Below are 21,769 nucleotides of genomic sequence, written 5' to 3'. Positions count from 1 at the left end.
AGAACAAAGTCAGGGGGAGACTCCAACCACACCTTACATAACTCATCACCCACACCTACTTTAGCAAACTTATGCGCATCAACATTGGCAGAACGACGAACCCAATCGACGCGAAACTCCATGCGGGAATTGAGCAAAGTTTTAATCTCTTGAATCCACGGACCCACCGCACTCAAACACCTTTCGGGCTGCACCAACATCTGAAGAACAGCCTTGCTATCGAGCTCAAGATGAACACGCTGGATTCCAAGCTCTACAGCAAGCTGTACACCCCGTCGGCAAGCAAGAATTTCAGAAACTTCAGGATCCGCCATGTGAGGGAAGAAGTGACACACCCCAGCCCTGAACACACCATCATGGTCTCGAAGCACCCCTCCTCCACCACCTGAGTTCCTTTGCTTAGAGACGGCCCCGTCCGAATTCACCTTCACCCAGCCCGGCGCCGGCGCCTCCCATTTCTGCACATGGCTAGACTTCGGAGCTTTTGCCTCCATAGCATGAATATTACACCACTCCACCAGGTGTGAGTGGACTCCTTCGACAACCTCATGTGGATGAGCAATCCTCTTGCCATCACGAGCTTCATTGCGGGCAAGCCACAGCCCGCACGTCGCATGAACCATAGCTTGTTTCTCATCTTCAGTTGCACCCGCAAAAAAACTCAGCAGCCAGCTCGAGAGTGCCTTTTGGGAGTCTACAGGAAGCGGTGGTGCTGCCACCGCGACACCCTTCTCTGAAGACAATATCTGCCAAAACTGGGAGGAGTGTCGACAAACCCAAAATCTGTGAAGAACCGTTTCCTCCCTTCCGCAGGCCGCACAAAAAACACCTGGCTTGATCCGGCGTCGATAAAGCTCATGACCCACTACCAGGCCATTCCGGATCATTCTGCAAACATGAATTTTAGCCTTCCCCGGCGCGTTCGTGCTCCACAAGCCAAGATACCCTTTATGGTCCTGAACCAAAGAAGATGAGGCCGGCCGTCCAGTCCTCACCCTCCTCAGAGAAACCGCCAAATGGTATGCCGACCTCACACTGAACACCCCATTCTTGGTGTCGTTCCACGCCAAGTAGTCATCCGCTCCAACACGCCCCACAACTATTTGCTTGATGTCAACAGCATCCGAAGGAGTGAACATGGCCTCAACCTTGTGCATATCCCAACCCGAACCCTCCTCATCCAGCAAGTCAGCCACCTTGGTTATGCCCGACAGATATATCTGACCCAGTGGTCGTAAGGAGCCCTGCCGCGGGATCCAATTATCATGATGGATGTTGATGCCACTGCCATCCCCAACACGCCATATCAAACCTTCTTTCAAGAGGTTTCGGCCATACAGAATACTTCTAAAGGGGAAAGACGCATTAGAGGGACATGTAGCTGACAGGATGGAACATTCCTTGAAATACCTAGCCTTTAGAACCCTTGCCACCAAGCTGTTAGGAGCAGTCAAGATTCGCCATGCTTGTTTCGCCAAGAGAGCTTGGTTGAACATTTCAGGGTCACAGAAACCCATTCCTCCTGCATGCTTCGAGTCACACATCTTCTCCCACGAGACCCAATGCACCTTCTTTTCACCGTTCATCGCACCCCACCAGAATTTAGAAGAAATACAAGTCAGATTCCGGCACGTTTTCTTTGTGAGGTGGAAACAATTCATGGTGAAAGTGGAGGTGGCTTGGAGTCCCGATTTGACTAGGACTTCCCGGGCTTTCTTCGACATGCCTTGTCCCTTCCAGCCCGTGACCTTGCCCTTAGAGCTCTCGGTGACAAATTTGAAAGTACCTTCTTTGGATCTGCCCACTTGAGTAGGCAGCCCAAGATATCTCTCACTTAGGGCTTCGGAAGAAATACCAATCTCACCTTTAAGCTCATCCTTCAGCTCATCCCCACAACCCTTGCCAAAGTAGATGGAGGATTTCTGCATATTCACCTTCTGGCCCGACGCCCTCTCATATTTCAGCAGGATCTCTCTCAAAGTGTGCATGTTCTCCCTCGACCCCTCCAAGAAAACAATGCTATCATCGGCGAAGAGCATATGTGTAACACGGGGGCCAGTGCTCCCAAGAGTAACAACCTTGATCATCCTCTCTCCTTGAGCTCTCCGAAGCATAGCAGAAAAACCCTCCACACAAAATAGGAACAAGTAGGGAGAGAGAGGGTCACCCTACCGAAGGCCCCGAGAGGGAAGGAAAACCCTGGAAAGGCCTCCATTGAGCTTGACATAAAATTTGGCAGATTTTACACACCTCATGATCATCTGAACCCACTGATCAGCAAAGCCAACTTTGTGCAGCATATGCTCCAAAATATTCCACTCAACCCTGTCGTACGCCTTCATCATATCTAGCTTGACCGCACAGAGAGGTTTCTTCCGCTTCCTAGTACGAATCGCATGCACACATTCATAGGCCACAAAGGACATTATCAGTAATAAGCCGGCCCGGCACAAAAGTACTTTGTTCTTCTGAGATAAGTAGCAGCAGCATATTCTTGAGCCTATTTGCCAAGACCTTGGTAGCAATCTTGTATAACACGTTACAAAGGCTTATGGGCCTAAACTGGGAGAGAAGCTCGGGTGAGCTAATCTTAGGAATCATAACAATAACGGTGTCATTAAAGGACTCCGGCGTGGCTGCCCCCGCCAGGAACTCCTTGACCGCCCGACACACGTCATCTTTAACCAGAGCCCAGTGGCGCTGATAGAAAAGGGCCGGAAGGCCGTCGGGGCCCGGAGCCTTAGTCGGCCCCATCTGGAAAAGGGCCATCTGAATCTCATCATCCGTAATTGCTGCAATTAGCCTCTCGTTCATCCCCGCATCCACCACCGTAGCAATATTATCCAGGAGATCATTGGCCCCTTGCGAGCCATCCGACGTGAATAGTCGCTCATAAAAGGAAGCAGCAAGGTCCCACATTTCATCATTGACAGTGCATCTAGTTCCATCCTCCCGTCTTAGGGCTTTTACAGTATTCTTCCTCTTCCTGTGAGTTGCTCGGTTTTGAAAAAACTTTATATTCGAATCCCCAGCTTTGAGCCAATCCACACGCGAGCGTTGTCAATACATGATCTCCCCTTGCTCATATAATTCCCTGAGCTGCATTTCAATGCCCTTTTTAGCATTGGTGAGATTGATTGACTGGATAGTTTTTTTTACTTTATTTCTGGAAGGCTGTAATTTTGACCCTGGCTATCATTTTGCTCTTTTTTAGGCCTTTTTTTACTGTACGGATGGTTAACAAAATCATGATGGTGACATTCAACTCTTGGCATGTGATTATTATTGCACCGCCTTAGTTTGCAGAACAGATTGTGGTTTTAATTTTCCTTTTATGTATAGAAGGATTTTGCGCATGTTTGGGGAGTTTTTGGAGTTTGCAAAAGTGAACTCAAGATAGTTTTTTTTATAGTATAATATTGAGATTTGCAAAAAAAAAAAATTGAAATTGGAGAAGTGGGGTATCGATCCCCATACCTCTTTTTTTACTGTATGGATGGTTAACAAAATCATGATGGTGACATTCAACTCTTGGCATGTGATTATTATTGCACCGCCTTAGTTTGCAGAACAGATTGTGGTTTTAATTTTCCTTTTATGTATAGAAGGATTTTGCGCATGTTTGGGGAGTTTTTGGAGTTTGCAAAAGTGAACTCAAGATAGTTTTTTTTACGGTATAATATTGAGATTTGCGAAAAAAATTTGAAATTGGAGAAGTGGGGTATCGATCCCCATACCTCTCGCATGCTAAGCGAGCGCTCTACCATCTGAGCTACATCCCCTTGTTGACAATATTAAATAGAAAACTTATTAAGCCGAGTACTATCTGTACATACCTGAGTACCTGACCATGAAGCTTTCGGTTTTGTGCCAACCAATGTTTGGAGAGATAGTTACAACAGCGCCCTGCTGTGTGCGAAAATGTATGCTTTTTCTTACAATGTTCTTCTCTAGATATTCATAAACAGGACTGTGAATATGCCTCTGTAATAAATATAAGAGCGTTTAGATCACTAAGCTCTTATATTTATTTACAGCGGGAGTACCATTGAATCATGATGTATGACTAGCAAGGGTGATGTCAATGATGTCCTAATTGAGAGGTTATTATAGTACAATAGGTGTTTAAATTAAACACCGTCTGGATAGCTTAAGGCATGGGCTTTAGACTTAAGACAGGGTGGGTGGTTAAAATATGTTACAAATAAAATACGAGTTACTAGTTTGCAATGCCATTTTAGTGGTATTACGAATTTGGTGATGTCTGCATGAACGTTTGTATGTCTAGCAGTTGTTAGATTATATAGGATTGCATCGATTTTGTTAATCATTTAGACAACATTGGCAGTTATAATAAATATCAAAACTAAAAGATTATCTAGGAGTAATCTACATTTTCTATTCAAGTGTCAACAGTGTTGTTGACAGCAGATGAGCGCACACACCCTTGCCATTACACAAGTCCTAATTTCCGTGGACGGTGTACGCTGCCAGTTCGCCGGCAAGAGATTCAGTCAACTGCTGGTTTCTCTGCTTGGGTCGTTATTTCCATGGACACAAGCCAGGGGAGCTTGCCATTTGGCTGCCCGGTAATCAAAACAAAGGGATTGGAGTTTGGCTAATAAGTCTCCATTCTGAAAAGGCCGGCCAATAGGAAAATGACCTTATTCCCTTCTTTTTTTTGATCTGCTTATTCCCTTCTTTTCTCCAGGGGGGAAAAAGAGTTGACGGGTGCAAAACACGTCCATTTTATTCAAGATGAGTTCATGAGCAGAGTTACTGCATACCGCGCTCTGCTTCAGTGGGCACGAACTGGATCGTTGTATCTTCCTCCAGATTCCAGCGAAATGAAACAGAAGACAAACTTTATGCATCCTGAGCAACAGAGAGATTAAATTCTGCTCCTTCCGTCCCATAATGTAAAACGTTTTTTAACACTAGTGTAGTGTTAGAAAACGTCTTATATTATAGGACGGAGGGAGTACACAGCTCACATCCTGGGCATTCTGGTAACAACACAATGGGGTGCCATCTTATATTCGCCAAGAGTAATGTGATCCTGACAACTGCGTGTGTTGATCATGTGGCACAAATTCAACTCTTATAGCATCACCGCAGCATTGCTATCTTTTCGACATACATATTTATATCTAATGTAGTACTCCCTCTGTTCCATATTACTTGTCGCTGATTTAGTACTCTTATAGCATCACCGCAGCATTGCTATCTTTTCGACATACATATTTATATCTAATGTTGTACTCCCTCTGTATTAAATCAGCAACAAGTAATATGGAATAGAGGGAGTACAAACCCAAGTGCACGCTTGCACACACGAAAAAAAAGAAGACAAAAGCTTGATCAGAGATTAGTAGTTACAATCTCGACCAGACACAACACATGACAGAAGACTTTGGTTTGCCTCAAACGCTTGCAAGCGAGATAACTTGACAGCACCCACACAAACAAGCGAATCGTGTCTTCATGCCAGTTGACTAATGACTAATGCCAGCGCCAACACAGCATATAAAATGGAAGAATGTACAGCAAAAAAGCCACTTCTGCATCTACCACCAGAGTGTAATTCCAGACACCTGCAGATCAATCAATTTCATCAGCCAAACCAATTTGTTTTCATGCAAAAGCTATTAAAGTTATATCGCCCAATTTTTTTACGACTCAAACAGTAAACGTTGCTTCACTAGTATTGTGGACTTCTACCAAAACCTCCAAATTTGGGTCCTCTCAGCATTAATACAATGCTAGCAATACAAACATAGAGAAGCAGTAGGTGATTTGTAGAATAGTGGCTCGCCTAGAAATTCCATTACCACCATCAAGTTTTTGGCTACATTTGAACTTAGTAGAGGCTAAAGATTAGTGATTATAGCAAAACCATTAGAGGCCAATTCTGAAGATCCTAGCTTATCAAATCATTTAAAATATTTTTTGTTATAATGGCATATGGGGGCTTCATGGAGTAGGAAAGGAGAAGCCTGGTTTACCTAGCTAGTTGCTAACAAAACAAATTTAGTTAAATTCATCAAGTAAGGGATCGTTCATCATCTTATTAGTAGATACACTTCCTTCAATCTACAATATATATGTCAATCTATTTTAATCTGTACAACATCAAAACAATACTTTGGCCACCACTTATAATGATAAATAAATGTTAAGTCAAAATGTAATTCAAGATTAAAGCAGCATTTATGGTGAATCCAGCCATTTTGATCATGCATTTAATATGCCGTATTGAACATCTAACATGACCAAATATCGAGAAAATAGGCTGCCCACAAAACATAGCTACCTATGGTTGGATAGGTGGCAGTTACATATTCCAATTAGACAAACATTGCGAGATATGCTGAGAAAATATTTAAGCAAACCGGCTAACACTAGAACAACCGTCCATAAAACTGCAATAACTGCAAGAAAAACGATAAATAGTAGTAACAAGGAGGAGATAACTGACAGCAAGGCAGCTGGATGGACAAGGAAGCAAAGTGAAAGAGCATATCCAATAGAGAGGGGGCAGAATATCAGCAAATAAAAGAGAAGGTTGGTTGGCGAGGGCATGAGGAAGAGAATGGAGAGCTGCTAATAAATGGATGAAGAAGCAGGGTGTCGAGGAAAGATCAAATATGCAGTGTGCCATGAAAGCGTGACAGGTGGCCAGCCACTGGACCATCTCCAAGACTGTCCGACCCTGGCGTTAAGCTTCACTTGCCCCACCAATCCACTCAAAATAAGTTCTAGCACATCCTTGCAAAGATGACTGTCCGGTCTACAGCGTGGGCTTGCCTGGGATTAGCAAGAAAAGGCAGTATGGGATCTACTTCGTTCATATTCCTAACAAGTGAGAATCAGTTTGGCTCAGCCACAGCTATTGTCATGTCTGATGTATCCCTTCCTCGTTAACTCAACTAATACACTTCCCTAACTGCAAACATTATATTTTGCTACAATTAGGAGACTAGACTATACAAATCAATCTTGTAGCAATTTGCAATTTAAAATTTCATCATGTTTTAATCTGTCCAAATTATTTGAGATATTTAATGAGCAAGGGTCGTCTTCGCATTTGACTTGACGAGTGCAAAGGATAAGGAAGCTAGCCGAGCCTAGGAGGATTCACTTAGGTAGCTGGAACGTAGGGTCTCTGACAGGGAAACTTCGGGAGCTAGTTGATGCAGCGGTGATGAGAGGTGTTGATATCCTTTGCGTCCAAGAAACCAAATGGAGGGGACAGAAGGCGAAGGAGGTGGAGGATACCAGGTTCAAGCTATGGTACTCGCGAACGGCTGCAAACAGAAATGGCGTAGGCATCTTGATCAACAAGAGTCTCAAGTATGGAATGGTAGACGTCAAGAGACGTGATGACCGGATTATCCTGGTCAAACTAGTAGTTGGGGACTTAGTTCTCAATGTTATCAGCGCGTATGTCCCGCAAGTAGGCCACAGTGAGAACACCAAGAGGGAGTTATGGGAAGGCCAGGAAGACATGGTTAGGAGGGTACTGATTGGCGAGAAGCTCTTCATAGCAGGAGATCTCAATGGCCACGTGGGCACATCTAACGCAGGTTTTGAAGGGATGCATGGGGGCTTTGGCTATGGCATTAGGAATCAAGAAGGAGAAGATGTCTTAAGTTTTGCTCTAGCCTACGACATGATTGTAGCTAACACCTTCTTCAGAAAGAGAGAATCACATCTGGTGACTTTTAGTAGTGGCCAACACTCTAGCCAGATTGATTTCATCCTCTCGAGAAAAAAGATAGGTTTGCGTGCCTAGATTGTAAGGTGATACCTGGAGAGAGTGTTGTACCTCAGCATAAGCTAGTGGTTGTTGACTTCCGCTTTTGGATTCGTATCCAGCGGGATAAGCGTGCCCAAGTCGCTTGGACGAAGTGGTGGAAGCTCAAGGGGGAGGTAGCTCAGGCGTTCAAGGAGAGAGTCATTAAGGAGGGCCCTTGGGAGGAAGGAGGGGATGCGGACAATGTGTGGATGAAGATGGCAACTTACATTCGTAAGGTGGCCTCGGAGGAGTTTGGAGTGTCCAGGGGAAGGAGAAGCGAAGATAAGGATACCTGGTGGTGGAATGATGATGTCTAGAAGGCAATTAAAGCGAAGAAAGATTGTTTCAGACGCCTGTACCTGGATAGGAGTGCAGACAACATAGAGAAGTACAAGATGGCGAAGAAGGCCGCAAAGCGAGCTGTCAATGAAGCAAGGGGTCGGGCGTATGAGGACCTCTACCAACGGCTAGGCATGAAGGAAGGCGAAAGGGACATCTATAAGATGGCCAAGATCCGAGAGAGGAAGACGATGGATATTAGCCAAGTCAAGTGCATCAAGGACGGAGCAGACCAACTCCTGGTGAAGGACGAGGAGATTAAGCATAGATGGCGGGAGTACTTCGACAAGCTGTTCAATGGGGAGAATGAGAGTTCTACCATTGAATTGGACGACTCCTTTGATGAGACCAGCATGCGTTTTGTGCGGCGAATTCAGGAGTATGAGGTCAAGGAGGCCTTAAAAAGGATGAAAGGAGGCAAGACGATGGGCCCTGATTGTATCCCCATTGAGGTGTGGAAAGGCCTCGGGGACATAGCGATAGTATGGCCAACCAAGCTTTTCAACCTAATGTTTTGAGCAAACAAGATGCCAACAGAATGGAGACGGAGTATATTAGTACCAATCTTCAAGAACAAGTGGGGTGTTCAGAGTTGTACTAATTATCATGGAATTCAGCTGATGAGCCATACAATGAAGCTATGGGAGAGAGTCATTGAGCACCGCTTAAGAAGAATGACAAGTGTGAACAAAAATCAGTTTGGTTTCATGCCTGGGAGGTCGACCATGGAAGCCATTTTCTTGGTACAACAACTTATGGAGAGATACAGGTGAAAGGATCGAGATGGACCTAGAGGGGGGGGGGAGTGAATAGGTACAATTAAATTTTTTAATTATTACTTATCAATTTTAGGCAATAATGTGGAATATGAAAGTGAGCCTAACAATTGCAAGTATGATACTAAGAGCTAAGCAAGCTAAACAAGTGGCACAAATATATGAGTAAGCAAGCACAATATGATAAGCGTAAGTGCAAAGAGACAAGTAACCACAAGTAGGGAGTTTAGTGTTAGGAATAACCGCAACTCCGAGAGACGAGGATGTATGCCGATGTTCACTTTCTTGGAGGGAAGCTACGCCACCGTTTAGAGAGGTGGATGTTACCACGAAGGCACACCAATGCCACGAAGGCTCACCCTATTCTCTCTTTGAGACAACACCATGAAGGCGTTTCTCAACCACTAGTGGTAGACCTTGGGGTGGTCTCCAAACCCTCACAAACTTTTCCGGGGGTAATCACAATGGTCGATTCCTCTCTGAAAGACTCCTACCACCTAGGAGTCTCCAACCTCCAAGAGTAACAAGAACATTGGGAAATGCTCAAGAACTTGCTAAAATCACGAATTCCTTTGGTGAGACGAAGGGGAAGGAGCGGATCTATTCCTTGATTGGAGAACTTCTCTCAAAAGTTCCTAAATCCCTTGGGGATCTAGGATTTGGTGTAGGGAATCAAGAGAGGGAGTGAGATGCGTTCTTAGAAAGTTCAAAGTGAATGGTCAACCTTATCCCGTGGGGGGAGGAAGGCTATATATAGTGGAAGTGTAAAAGTAACCATTTGAGCCACTTAAGTGCACTGTAGAGGTCGGACGTCCGGACAGGACCGGACGTCCGGTGGCACAGATACGTCCGGACGTCCGAGAGACATCGGTCGTTTGGTCGCTGGAACTCCACATGCCACGAATCAGCACACATCCATCGGTCGTCCGGAATGTGCTGGTCGACCGGCGACCGGACGTCCGGAGAAGACCGGAAATCCGTAAATAATTTCTATTGAGAAAGTGTCGGACCTCCGGAGGAAAACGGACGTCCGGAGAAGCTCGGATATCCGCAAATATCGTACTGTGAAGAAACACCGGACGTCCGTGGAGAGCCGAAAGTCCAGTCAGCTGTGAGGGCTCGGACATCCGTAGAGTACCGGATATCCGGTGAAAAATGGAGTTGGTGGATTTTGAGCAAATCTTTCACAGATCCAACGATCCCCTCTTAATAGTGCGGGATCCCTATACTCAAGAAACAAAGCCGCAAACAAAGAAAAAAAGCCAGAGCTATTTTCTTGTATCTTCGATCTTGAATGATATGCATTTGTCCCTAGTTACGATCCACACATGCCCTTGAGACTTAATCCTGAGATATACTTGACAAACATGATTAGTCCCATATATGCATGTTGTCATCAACATCAAAATAAGATTAAGGGCATGATTGCACTTTCAATCTCCCCCTTTTTGGTAGTTGATGACAACATACACGCACTTCTCAATAATAAAAAAATCTTTGAATATCGAAAGGATTTGTTGCGGAGATCCCCCTAACTATGTGCACAATTACAAATAAGCATGAGAGGAGCTCCCCCTCAGTGTGATACCAAAACACCCAAATCTCAAGTAACACATGATACCATAAATACCATAAATAGGTTCATCACTCACATCATAGAACATAAAGCAACAATAGTTATAACAAGGTTTATGGTACGATACATAACATAGTTCGATACAAGCTAACATCACATATTACAGTACTAGGAGGATAAGTGCTTACTCCCCCTTGGCATCAAGTACCCAAAAGGGGCCAAGAGGAGCAACCAGAACAACATCATCATCATTAGAACCCAACACCATCATGGTCATCATGAGCACCACTTCCACCGGCCTCGTCAAAGAAGTCAGACCACTCAGGACCCAATGGAAATCCAAAGTCAGAAGAGGGAGCATCAGGAAGACGGTCATCATCACTCCGTCCGAATACTCCGGAGTCTCTCAGACAAGCCTTCAGAGCATTCTTGGAGGTGATCAGGCGAGTGACAACATTGTGATTTTGGGAGCAGTCAAAAGGTAACAACCTTCATCAAGGCAGAGTGAGCCTTCCTAAGAAAGCGAGCAATGCGACCAAATGGTGGAGATCCAGAGGGATCAGTAGGAGCAGAACGAGGAATGCTAGAGCAGTGCGGCGCGGATGAGCAAAAGAGGAAGAGTCCTTGGGAACATAATCATCTGCCATGTGTGCGGGAATGACCCATCGCTCATGCAAATGAGTGCATATAATAGGAAACGGAGCCACACTCTCGATGAATGCCTGAAGAAAGGGAGCATGAGGAAAGGCCCGCTTATGCTGGAGAGAAGCGAGGCGAATCTCATGCCACAGAAAATGAGGGATAGAGGCGATGCATGAGATCGATGCAGTAGCTACTGCAAGATCCCTTGTCACCCATCTTAGGATAAATGGTGCGAATGCCACAGTCATAGATAATGAAGAAAGGAGAGAGCCAAATGGAGACTTGGTTAAGGCCCTTCTATTTCTCCTCATCAGTCATTTCTTCTATGGGTTTGAGAAGATCATCACATGCAACAATGCCCTTGGGCCTATGTTCGGGGTCATCTTTGAGAATTTTGAACCCAGTGTCAGAAAAACCAAGGCCAGCAACAGATTGCGAATAAGAAGCCGTGAGCTTTGTGTTGGAGGTCATCCAAGTAACAGTGTTATTTGGACCGAAGAAACATGTGGCATAGAATTGATGAATGGTGGCGTGGTTAAAGTCATGGTGAAATGCAAATGGAGCAGCAAGATTGGACGACTCAATGAGCTCAATAGCCCCGAAATATTTCTTCGGATGAGTACGAATATGCTCTAGATCAATGCACAAATGCAGAGAAAGACCTTTAGGAATGATGACTGTGGTAAAAATGTCAGCTTGGACATTAGTGCGAAAAAGATTGTCCCTAGAGTCGCGAGCAGCCGAAAATTGATCAACATCATGACACAACTTAAGATAGGAAGCAATGGGAACCTCGTTGAACCGCTTAACGTGGCGGCCGAGTGGTAAAGGTGGTTCAAGAGAGATATGACGAGCATCACTGTCGGTGTCAAAACCGGCAGATCTCGGGTAGGGGGCCCTGAACTGTGCGTCTAAGGCGGATGGTAACAGGAAGCAGGGGACACGATGTTTTACCCAGGTTCGGGCCCTCTTGATGGAGGTAAAACCCTACGTCCTGCTTGATTTATTCTTGATGATATGAGTATTACAAGAGTTGATCTACCACGAGATCGGAGAGGCTAAACCCTCGAAGCTAGCCTATGGTATGATTGTATGTTGTCCTACGGACTAAAACCCTCCGGTTTATATAGACACTAGAGGGGGCTAGGGTTACACAAGGTCGGTTACAAAGGAGGAGATATACATATCCGTATTGCCTAGCTTGCCTTCCACGCCAAGTAGAGTCCCATCCGGACACGAGACGAAGTCTTCAATCTTGTATCTTCATAGTCTAACAGTCCGGCCAAAGGATATAGTCCGGCTATCCAGAGACCCCCTAATCCAGGACTCCCTCAGTAGCCCCTGAACCAGGCTTCAATGACGACGAGTTCGACGCACATTATTGTCTTCGGCATTGCAAGGTGGGTTCCTCCTCCAAATACACCACGGAAGAATTTGAATACAAGGATAGTGTCCGACCCTGTAAAATAAGTTCCACATACCACCGTAGAGAGAGTAATATTTCCACAAATCTAATCTACTGACACGTGTTGGCAACATGACATTATGCCATGGCCCGGTGATTATTCGAACCGTTTCCTTTAACTAGCCCCGCACATAACGCGAGGCAGTTTCTTGACACGTCTTGTCAAAGCGGAGAACCTGTCCCCCTTATTATGGGATTCTCATCAATACGGGCATGGGGAACTCAACCACGCCTAGGACTCCTAGATCTTAGGCAAGTCCCAAACGGCCACGAGGAGGACGCTTGATATTCACCCTCTTTATAAAGGGTCAAGGTTTTTACTTTTTTCCTCTCGTGCTCAATCGAATCCTTCCCCCACCTCGAGTTCTAACACCCAAAACCCAGGTTAGGTGCTTCGGACCTTCAATCATGTCCGGATCCAGCCTCCAGGGCCGGTGGATGCCCTCCTCCGTCACGGAAGAGGATATCAAGAAGTTGAGGGAGGCAAGATACTTGACCGCCGAAGTCTCGCATCGGCTGCCCGCCCGAGGGCAGGTTGTCCCTACTCCCAAACCCAACGAAGACGTTGTGTTCATCTCCCACTTCCTCCGAGGACTAGGCCTCACTCTGGATCCCTTCGTTAGGGGTTTGATGTTCTATTACGGGCTTGATTTCCACGATCTAGCCCCGGATTCCTTTCTCCACATCTCGACATTTATTGTCGTATGTGAGGCCTTGCTCCGCATTACCCCTCACTTCGGCCTGTGGCTCAAGACCTTCGATGTGAAGCCGAAGACGGTCGAGGGGCAGTATGCAGCGTGCGGAGGTGCATTAATAAGCAAGATTGCTGGAGCTCCGTGGCCAAAAGGTTCCTTTCCAGAGGTGTCCGGATTATGGCAAAGGGAGTGGTTCTACATCACCGCTCCCAGAAGTGCCAAGTGGGTGGCTCCCCCCGCCTTTCGCTCGGGCCCTCCACCACAACTGATGTCATGGATCAGCAGGGGGCTGAGCTGGGGTCCAGCCAAGGATGTGCCCAAACTGTAGAGCCGCATCTGGGATCTCTTCGAGGGGGATTTTAGTTTGGTTATGGTAGTGCAAGTCATGCTGGTTCGTCAAGTCCAGCCTTGCAAACACCGGCCCCTCCGTTTATGGGAATTGAACCCAGAAGGACTGCGCGCTATTCAGAATTTCCTCGGCCTGGCGCATGAGGAGATGTACAAGTCATTCTTCGGACCCCAGATAGAGTGTCCGGACACCTCCGAGGACGTGGGCCTGAGCAGCAACCGCACCGTGACCCATGTAAGTAATCCTCTAACCGAACACACTGTCTTTCTTTTATCATGACATCATTCTGAAGAATCGCTCTTTGACCAGGACTGGATAGCAAAGGCAAAGATGATCCGGTGTTCGGCTCCCCTTCCCGAAGGCTTGGACAATCCGGTGCTGGAAAAGATGCTTGAGCCAGCACCTTGCCTGGTGCCCTCAAAGGAAGATGAAGGGGGGAATAAAGAGGGCCAAAGCGGGCCTCCACCGCTACCTGTTCCAACCGAGGGAACGGGCGCCTCCGTGAGGGAGGATAGCCAAGGGAAGGAATCTGACATTCCCTCGCCCCGTGGGAGGAAGAGGACTACCTCTGATGATCCGGAAACCAAGGTTTCCAAACGGGGGAAGAAAACTCCACCAGAGGGTCCCGTCTCGGAGGGTGCTCTTGTCGCACAAAGTTCGTGCGGGGATCAGCCCTCTAACGAGTCGTAAGTGATCAAAATCTACTTAATAGTAGAGACATTCTACCTTACTTCCGAGGAAAATAACCAAAGCGTTTATCTTGCAGTTCGGATCTTAGCCCTTGCTAACAGAGCTCGTCTTCATGGGACCTTCTTCCGGAGATGATGGAGAGGGAAACGCCTCCCCCGGACTCCCTCGCTCAAGAAGCGTGCGACCTTGAAGTGTCGTCACGGAGGGCCTCTCCGGATCCGGTGAGGCCAGAAGATAATCCTATAGTCACCCGAAGTCCCCAGCATCCGACTCTTGAAGAGGGCCGACAAAAGAGTCCGACGCCGTCTGGTGTGCGGTCGGACGTACTGAGGGATCTGCTGAAGCGAGCGACCATCTCAGAAGAACACCGTGCGTTGATGGGTACAATGATGGAAAGGATTTCGTCCGCCGAAAGCAGGTTGCATGACGCCTTTATGAGTCTACTAACGGGCTTTGAGGTACGTAAAATGATATACCTTTGTGATAGTACCGCACATTTTTAGGTGTGCCATGTGTAGATAGTAGCCCCTGAGACTCTGGTTGTTTTTTTTTGACAGAAAGACTGTAAGGGAACCCCCTACAGTATAGTTGTTGCAACAAACCCAAATTGCAAGTACCATGCCTTGAACCTGGGTGGGTGGGAAGGCATCAGCCCCTTCCCACCACTAGGCTATGCCTTAGTCTGCCTGAGACTCTGGTTGTCACCGAGAACGGCGATAAACAGAGGATCGTAGTCCCAGGTAACCATACTGCCTTTATGTGCAGGTAGTGGAAGCTCCGGTGGCTAGCCGGACTCATGAGTTTGCCGAACTAAAGTGACAACTGGATGCGGTGGATGCCGACATCGAGCTTGTTAACAAGCGGCTTGACGAGGCACAGGGTAAGTGATATTTTCTGGTGAATGTCACGTAGTAAGAGCAGTGTGATGCCAGTATCTTTAATATTTTGTGACTGCAGTAGCTGCCACCGTGGAGACCCTTTGGGCGGAACTTGCTCAAGCCAAAGAACAAGCAAGGAGTAGTAATGCGGCTGCTTTGAAGGCGGCCGAAGAGTTAAGAGCCGAGAAGGCCGCGCATTGCGAGAGCAAAGAGAAAATGGCCAAGATGGCTGTAAAGTTAAAAGACACTGCCGACCGTTGCCAGTTCCTTGAGGAAGAAAACCGAGCGAAGGCGACGGACCTTGAAAAGGCCACGATGGCGACCAAAGACACCCGTTCTGCCATGAGAGCGAAGAAGGAGGAGCTGCGTGAAGCCTGTGACATTGTGGCTGGGAAGCCCTTTTTGCTGCGGAGGAAGTTCGGAGATCCACGGTATGCCCCTCTAGATCGGTTGTGGAGTTCGGCAGACGCATATCTGGACTTGGCGGCGAGCGCTGTCGATGTGGCCGAATACTTCTGAGATCAAATAGATTGGGAAGTGGACAAGCTGTTCTGGTCATAGTTTAACGTTCCAGAGCGTTCGCTTCCATTGACCGATCAGCTAGCTGAATGGGCCGAACTCAATAGGTTGTCCGAACTCGCCATGAGGTTTGTCGTGGATCAGCTGTGGCCGGAAAGGCCAAAGCCGAATAGTTATTTTAGCCTGGTGCAGCAGTTCCTTGGTGCGGTGCCGCGCATCAATGCGATGAAGAGGTCGGCATGCATAGAAGGCTCGCGGATGGCCCTTGCCCGTGTCAAAGCATACTGGGTGGAGATGGATGCTACCACTATCGCGGCGCAGGGTTCGGCCATAGGCCGAGTGGCTGCCGAGCACTATTTTGAAGAAGTTCTTGAGGGTGCTCGTTTGATAGAGGCCCAGTGCTCAAAGAATATTATGTTTGAGTGACATGTATTCCCATTGTAAAAACAATGTTTTATTAATTTTATCAAGGCTGTATTTATACTTTTGCCCGAAAGTATTGTGATGCCTCCTGTGCGGCCGTTTTATGTATACATGTATATAACCTGAAAGATTGCAGTCGTCGGCTTCAGCCCCCACGCATATAATGCGGGGGTGTTCGCAGAAGACGCGTATTCACACTTAATCCAACGTCTTGGTCCTAATAAGGAGGTGATAGCGTAGCGAACTAGGAACCCGGACTATAATGCTTTAACACTTTCACTTAGCCATAGGAGTTTGACAGTGGGGCTACTATATAGCCCCTGGTGGCTCCGCACTCACCCGAGTTCGGGGTGCGTACATGCCTGGCCGGGAAACGGCCCTTCGTTAAGGCGGAGGAATTCTAGGATTCTGATAGGTCATCGAGTGGTTGACCGGTCTCGTGCTATATCCTGACAGTCAGTTTTCGGCTTTCTCTACTGAGGTGCTCGTCCGGATGAACCAGGGCACAATCGCAGTAGTTCTCCTGGTGCCGCCTTAGCCGATAGAGCGGAACGTAAGGCAGCAAAACATAGGAGCCGGGCAAACCCAACATTTGACCCAAGACATGATTCGGAGCTGATGCATATAAGGCCAAACTCGCGACGCCGAACACTCCCTAATGTATTCGGTCTTTATGGTGTAAACCGGGCCTAAACAGTGCCCTTTGTAAGAAGCCCCTAGTGTCCAGGTACGTGCATTGTTCTGACGTGGCCACATGCCAAGACGTCAGCATCCTTCTCAATTGTACTGAGAATCCGAGGGATGTGTATCAACAAGAGACAGTAAAAAAGGTTGACGCAGGGTCTTAATCTAAAAAGAATCCTTGGAACGGGTCCCTGCTGCACGCCCGCGCCTGTGTCTCCATTGTGCCGTATCCTGGACGGGTGTAGCACGATTGTCATTTGTAAAAGAGAGGAACTTAGGTGAAAAGTTGTCGTGCAAAAAGGTGGGTTTAAAGAAACCATTTACAGTTCAAGATGAATAAAAATTGCCACTTGTCTGCGCGCGTTGAGCCCCTTGTATTTGTAATAGGGGTGTGGCCATCAAACCTGTATGAATTTCATATAGCTGCGCCGGACTCGTCTAACCGTGTCCGTGGTCTTGACGACCTATCGAATGCTTTAGTTGGTGAGGCCGTTTTAGTGTGCGGCTGCCAAGGCAGCCGCACTCTCTTCGGCGCGCAGGGATCGCTCAATATTTCCATTTATTGTAATGATGCCACGTGGAACGGGCATCTTAAGTGTGAGGGAAGCGTAATGCGGTATTGCATTAAAGCGAGCGAAAGCTTCGCGTCCAAGTAGTGCTTGATAGCCACTTTGGAATGGAGCAATGTGGAAGGTTAAATTTTCGCTACGGAAGTTATCGGGGAAGCCGAATATAACCTCTAGTAGCAGGGAGCCCGTGCAATGAGCCCCTGGGCCTGGCGTTACTCCTCTAAAGGTAGTATTGTTGTGGCAAATTTTCATTGGGTCTATCCCCATTTTGCGGATTGTGTCCTGATATATCAGGTTTAAGCTGCTGCCGCCGTCCATCAGGACTCGTGTGAAGTGGTATCCGTCAATTATTGGATCTAATACCAAGGCAGCCCACCCTGTGTTCCGGATACTTGCTGAGTAATCCTGATGGTCGAAGGTGATCGGTTGAGACGGCCAGTGGCAGAACTCCACGGTGATAGGCCCTTGGGCATGTTTGTCTGGGAGTGCCGCTTTGCTTCTCCCCTTTATCACGTGTAACACGTTTACTGTTTTGACTTCTGGTGGAAATTTCTTCTGTTCCCCAGTGTTTTGCTTGCGAGGCTCATCCTCGTCTTCGCTTGGTGTATCCTGCCCCTTATGTTCGGCGTTGAGCTTGCCAGATTGCTTGAAGACCCAACATTCTCTGTGGGTATGATTTGCAGGCTTATCGGGGGTGCTATGGATCTGACATATTTGGTCCATAATTTTGTTTAAGCTGGACAATTCATCTCTGGCGCCTTTAGAGGGCGGCTTTTGCTGACCTGGCCGAGAGCTTCTGAACCCGGCGTTTATCGCCGTGCTCTTCGGGCTGTCTTCTTTATTCTGGTGCTTATTATTTTTGCTGCGTCGTGATTTCCCGTTTCCATCTCTAATTTCGGATGTACTTGGGTTGCTGGTGCTGCATCGGGCTAGCCAGCTGTCCTTGCCCGCGCAAAAGCGGGTCATGAGGCTTGTTAATACTGCCATTGTTCTCGGCTTTTCTTGGCCAAGGTGCCTGGCAAGCCATTCGTCTCGGACGCTGTGCTTAAAGGCTGCCAAGGCTTCGGCGTCCGGATAGTCGACTATTTGGTTCTTTTTAGTAAGAAACCTGTTCCAAAGCTTTCGGGCTGACTCTCTGGGCTGTTGAGTTATATGACTTAAATCATCTGCATCCGGTGGTCGGACATATGTTCCTTGAAAATTTGCCCAAAAGGCGTCTTCGAGCTCTTCCCAGCTTCCAATGGAGCTTTCGGGGAGGCTTTTAAGCCAGTGCCGAGCTGGCCCTTTGAGCTTGAGGGGTAAATACTTGATGGCGTGGAGATCATCTCCCCGAGCCATATGGATATGGAGGATATAGTCCTCAATCCAGACCCCAGGGTCTGTTGTTCTGTCGTATGCCTCTATGTTTACGGGTTTGAATCCCTCTGGAAATTCATGGTCCAGCACCTCATCGGTGAAACATAGGGGGTGTGCGGCACCCCTGTATCTGGGTGTACCGTGGTGTTCGTATGTTTGTTGTGTTGCATCGTATGCTAGAGCGCGCTTGCGTGGTCCATAAATGGATCTGGTTGCGCCGTCCTTTTGATGCGAGCCCTCATGTGGGTCGCGTATTGGCTTATGTGCGGCGTTGTTCACCGCTTTATGTTGGCCGTGAGGTCGTCTATCCGGCCGGATGGCCATTTTAATTTTTGGTTGCGGGGGATCTAAGGCCTCCTCATCAAATTCAGGTAGCAACTTCCGCTTCGGGTAGCTCTTGGTGTGGCGATTACTGCCGTACTTCGCTACTGTGTTGAGTACTTCACTCCATTTGATTTTGAGTGTGTCTTGTGTAGCCTTGAGCCTTTGCTTCTGTTTTTTTAGACTCCTCACCGTGGCAACAAGCCTTTGGTGGGAATTATGTTGCTCCTGGCGCCTGTCCGGTGTGATGTCCTCCGGACTGTTATCTTCGACAGGGTTGGGTTGTTTGGCTTGATTTTCCGTGTTACCGTGGTCGGGCAATGGTTCACCCTTCTCTAACGCTGGGTCTATGTGATCGTTATTTCTGTCGGGGCGGGATTTGGGGCGGCGTTTACGCCGCCGCTTTGACTGCTGCTCGAGGGAACCACCCGTCGCTGCGTCCTTCCATTCCTCGTCGTTATTTTCTTTGGGTTTGTCCACCATGTATACGTCATGTGATGAAGTGGGCGTCCAGTGCCCTGTGGGTAGTGGTTCCTGTTCGACTCCTGCATCGTCGTCCATACCGTCAATGTCTTCGGAGTCGAAGTCGAGCGTGTCGGTTAAGTCATCGACAGTGGCTACTAAGTGGGTGGTGGGTGGGCGGCGAAAATCTTCATCATCCGCATCCCAATCCTGCCGGACGTAGTTCGGACAGGATCCTCCTGACAAGGAGAGAGACCTTAATGAGTTCAGTAGGTCGCCGAAAGGCGAGTGCTGAAAAATATCCGCGGAGGTAAACTCCATGATCGGCGCCCAATCGGAGTCGATAGGAACGGGCGCAGGCGGTTCGGAGTCCGTGGCCGGAGAAGAATCCGACAGTTTGGCAACACGGCTCTCATGAAGGGTAAGGTCGATATTCGGCTCAATCGCCGTAGAGGATACAACCTTCGTGACGGGGTCTATCCACCCATCCATGGATGGCGAAACTGGCTCTGAATTGAGGGTCGGAGCGGCTACCGGTGCGATCCCCTAAATATGGTCCGATGGTAGAGCTAAATCATACTCATCGTGACCGCGTGGCACACAAGGCAGGGGCTCGAATCCATCGAAGATCAAGTCTCCGCGGATATCGACCGTGTAGTTTAAGCTTCCAAACCTGACCTGGTGGCCAGGGGCGTATCTTTCGATCTTCTCCAGATGGCCAAGCGAGCTGGCCTGCAGTGCGAAGCCGCCGAGCACAAAGATCTGTCCGGGGGGAAAAGTCCCACCCTGGACTGCATCGCTATCGATGATCATAGGAGCCATCAAGCCAAACAGCGACGACACAGAGAAACTCTCAATGAAAGCACCAATGTCGGTGTCAAAACCGGCGGATCTCGGGTAGGGGGTCCCGGAACTGTGCGTCTAAGGAGGATGGTAACAGGAAGCAGGGGACACGATGTTTTACCCAGGTTCGGGCCCTCTTGATGGAGGTAAAACCCTACGCCCTGCTTGATTTATTCTTGATGATATGAGTATTACAAGAGTTGATCTACCACGCACGCCCGATTCCCCGCCGCCGCTCCTCCCGCGTGCGCCCGCGCAAGCCCGGCCGGCCGCCTCCGCGGTAGGGCGCCACCGCCGCGCGTCTTGCCTCACCTCCCCGCCGACCGTCGCGCCACGCCGGTGCTGCCCGCCGGCGCTCGCCCGCGCGCGCCCACTGGCGCGTCTCTCTGCGGCGCCCCACGCCAGATCCGGCCGGATCCGGCAAGATCCGGCCCGGACCCCACCTTCTCCGGCCACCTCGACCAACTCCGGCGAGAAGCCGCAACTCCGGAGAACTTCCCGGCCAACCTCGGTTTGCGTGCCGGCCAGATCCAGCTACAGTAAACCCTAGGTCGATTTTGCCTAAGTCCTTTTTCTGCATATTTTTTAGCTATCTTAATCATGCTATATCTTTGCATCCGTAGATCCGTTTTGGGACTATAGCATATCAAAATGTTCGTCTCAGAGAGTACATCATTTCATCTCATTGCATAATTTTCATTTGAGTTCATCTTGATGCCCGAAATGCTGTTAGAAGAGTGCTATTTGAGTTAATTGCCAGATCTGCTGCTCCAATTAGTTATTTGTCATTTTCGCCATGATTATTATGTGCATGATATGCCCATGAGTTCTACATGTGTTTTGTTATATGTTTTGCCATCTATCCAGAGGTGCAACCCATGTATTTTTGTGATTTGTGTGGTGACTAGCACGAGCTTGCAAAGTGAGGCATTTGTTAATGCTGATTTCAGGGACTTAGCATTTCCACTAAGTCCTTGGACTGTTCATCTCATTATGCCATATGTTCATGTTGTTTCCTAGTGATCCGTGCCTCTTTTGAGGATGATCAGTAAGGATGTTTTGTTAATATTGTAGTGCTCTATCCATCCATGTCTTTTTCTGCAATTATGGAGTACCCTAGCTTGAGTCAATCGAGCTCTACTTTTGTCATTTTGTGAATCTGGGCAGATTGTCTACTTGTTAGCAATTTTGCCGAGGATGTTGTAGTTGATCCGTGCATGCTATGCTATTGTTCTTGCCATGTCTAGCTTTTATTTTGCGTATTCTTGATGGGTGCATGCTTAGATTGTCATGACTTGCTCTGTAGTGAGTGCATCGAGCTCGTAAATATGCCTACTTGATATCTGTTTCAGCATGCTCCAGTTTTCACCAAGTCTGAGAACTG

The 21,769-nt window shown here is 47.8% G+C and overlaps 1 non-coding gene across 1 annotated transcript; it reads right to left on the bottom strand.

Annotated features, from left to right (window-relative positions):
- Positions 1 to 3,709: 3,709 nt before the first annotated feature.
- TRNAA-AGC lies at positions 3,710 to 3,782 on the bottom strand. Its single transcript has one exon. It is a non-coding gene; the product is annotated as a tRNA-Ala (tRNA).
- Between the last annotated feature and the right edge of the window lie 17,987 nt (positions 3,783 to 21,769).

This window comes from Triticum dicoccoides, chromosome 6A (assembly GCF_002162155.2).
Source record: "Triticum dicoccoides isolate Atlit2015 ecotype Zavitan chromosome 6A, WEW_v2.0, whole genome shotgun sequence".
NCBI lineage: Eukaryota > Viridiplantae > Streptophyta > Magnoliopsida > Poales > Poaceae > Triticum > Triticum dicoccoides.
Note: the sequence above shows the minus strand (reverse complement) of the source record. Positions and strands in the feature narration are given on the sequence as shown.